We start from the raw sequence: 3036 nt of genomic DNA, 5'->3' as shown, positions 1-3036 counted from the left end.
CACCTTTAAAACACAAATGAGGGCGGCACCTGTGGCTCCCTGGGTAGGGTGCTGGACTCATATACCAAGGGTGGTGGGTTCAAACCCAGCCCCAGCCAAATTGCAACAAAAAAAATAGCCAGGCCTTGTGGCAGGCACCTGTAGTCCCAGCTACTCGGGAGGCTGAGGCAAAAAAAATCCCCTAAGCCCAGGAGTTGGATGTTGTTGTGAGCTGTGTAATGCCACACTCTACCAAAGGTGATAAAGTAAGACTGTCTCTACGAAAAATAAAAATAAAAAAACACAGATAAGAAACAAAATCTCAATGTCCAATACAAGGGGATCAATTAAATAAATTCTGGTTATATTCGTGCAGTGGATGTAGTCCTTAACCACCACATTTCTTTTTCTTTGAGACAGAGTCTCACTCTGTTGCCCATGCTAGAATGCCAGGGTGTCAGCCTAACTCATATAGCAACCTCAAAATCCTGGCTTTAAGTGATACTGCTGCCTCAGCCTCAGGAGTAGCTAGGAGTACCTGCACCCATCACAACTGGCTAACATTTTTTCTATTTTGAGTAGAGACAGGGTCAAACTTTTGCTTAGACTGGTCTCGAACTCCTGAGCTGAAGGGATCCTCCCACTTTGGCCTTCCAGAGTGATAGGATTACAGGCATGAGCCACCTCACCTGGCCTACAACCACATTTAAATAAATAAAAAACAAGGCAGCACCTGCAGCTCAAAGGAGCAGGGCGCCAGCCCCATATATCAGAGGTGGTGGGTTCAAACCCGGCCCTAGCCTAAAAAATAATTGCCAAAATCAGAGGCTAGGTATGGTGGCTCACGCCTGTAATCCTAGCACTCTGGGAGGCCAAAGCAAGCGGATTGCTCTAAAAATAGGCAGGCTTTGTGACTGGCTGAGTAATCCCAGCTACTCAGGAAGCTGAGGCTGAAGTTGCTGTGAGCTATGAGGCCAGTGCACTCCACCCAGGGCAACAAAGTGAGACTATGTCTGAAAATAAAATCAAAGGTAATGAAACTACTCCGTATGATGCGTTCATGGTAGATATATGTCAGTGTACATTATATTTGTTCAAACTTATAGAATGCATAACATCAAGAGTGAACTTTGGTTAGTAGTGATATATCACCATAGGTTCACTGATTGTAACAAATTTACTGCTCTTGTCAGGATGTTGATAGTCTGCAAGAGAAGCTTTGCCTGCTGTTGGAAGCAAAAGGCATATGGAAAATCTTTGTACCTACCTATCAGTATTGCTGTGAACTTAAAACTTCTCTTAAAAAAAACTCTATATTTAAAAAAATTAAAACCCTCAAAATGTACAGCAACAAAAGAGAACCCTTATGTGAAAAATGGGCTTTGTTTGATAATGACCTGTGGGTGTAAGTCCATTATTGTAACAAATGTACCAAACTGGCACAAGATGTTGACAGTCTTGCAGGCTATGCCTGTATGGGAGTAGGATGTGTGTGGGAACTCTTGATACTTTCAGCTCAATTTTGCAGTGAACCCAAAACCTGCTCTAAAAAATAAAGTCTGGCTTGGCTCCTGTGGCTCAGTGGTTAGGGCGCCGAAGCTGTCGGGTTCGAACCTGGCCTGGGCCTGCTAAACAAAAATGACAACTACAACCAAAAAAATAGCTGGGTGTTGTGGCGGGACTCCAGCTACTTCAGAGGCTGAGGCAAAAGAATCGCTTGGGCCCAAGAGTTTCAGGTTGCTACGAGCTGTGACGCCACAGCACTCTACCCGGGGAGACATGGTGAGACTCTGTCTCAAAAAAAAAATTTATTGGGGCATTTGCATTTATCATTCATATTTATTTTAATAGGTTTTCTTTTATTTTTTTTTCTTTTTGAGAGTCTCACTTTTTCACCCTCGGTTATCTGGATGGCACCTGAACCACTGAGCAACGGGCACCGAGCCTAAAATTAATTTTTAAAGGAGTTAAATGTGACCCTAATTATGTAGAGAAGAATTCTGTATACATGTATGCATGGGAAAGGACTGGAAGTAAATACTCCAAATGTCAAGGATAATTATCTCACTGGGCTTGGTGGCTAATGCCTATAATCATACCACTTTGGGAGACTGAGGTGGGAGAATGATTTGAGTGATTCTGTGTTTAAGATCAGGCAGAGCAAAAGCCAGTCCACAGTTCTACTAAAAATAGAAAAATTAGTGGTTGCCTGTATTCTCAGCTACTTGGGAGGCTAATGTAGGAGGATCACTTGAGCCCAGGAGTTGAGGTTGCTGTGAACTAAGCTGAAGCCCTGGCACTTAGTCTGGCCTGAAACAATACACTCTGTCTCAAAAAAAAAGAAGAAGAAGAATTATCTCTGTGAACTGGGAATATATATAAACTTAAAAATAATTTTCTAGGCCAGGGGTGGTCACTCACACCTATAATACTAGCACTCTGGGTGGCTGAGAAGGGTGGATTGCTTGAGATCACAAATTCAAGACCAGCCTGAGCAAAAATTGAGACTCCCATCTCTGCTAAAAATAGAAAAATTGAGGCAAGAGGATCACTTGAGCCCAAGATTTGGAGGTTGCTGTGAGCTGTGATGACCTGGCAGTCTACACAGGGCAACAGCTTGAGACTGTTTCTGGAAATAAAAAAAAAAATAAAAATAATTTTCTACATTACCTCTATTTTCTAAATTTTTCCACTGACAATATATTATTTTTATATATTTGTTCAACCATACAGAATGTACAACACCAAAAGTGAACTCTCATGTAAACTGTGGGCTCTTGTTAATAATGATTTATCAATGTAGTTTCATCAATTGTATCCACCTGCCTCGGCCTCCCAGAGTGCTAGGATTATAGGCATGAGCCACTGTGCCCAGCCTATAGGAAAAAATATTAACTTTTTATTTACTTTTTTATTTATTTATTTATTTATTTTGAGACACAGCTTCAAGCTGACCCTCCGGGTAGAGTGCTCTGGCATCACAGCTCACAGCAACCTCCAACTCCTGGGCTCCAGCGAGTCTCCTGCCTCCACTTCCCAAGTAGCTGGGACAACAGG

Source organism: Otolemur garnettii, unplaced genomic scaffold, assembly GCF_000181295.1.
Source record: "Otolemur garnettii isolate 467f Iridium unplaced genomic scaffold, OtoGar3 scaffold00219, whole genome shotgun sequence".
Classification (NCBI taxonomy): Eukaryota; Metazoa; Chordata; class Mammalia; order Primates; family Galagidae; genus Otolemur; species Otolemur garnettii.
Note: the sequence above shows the minus strand (reverse complement) of the source record.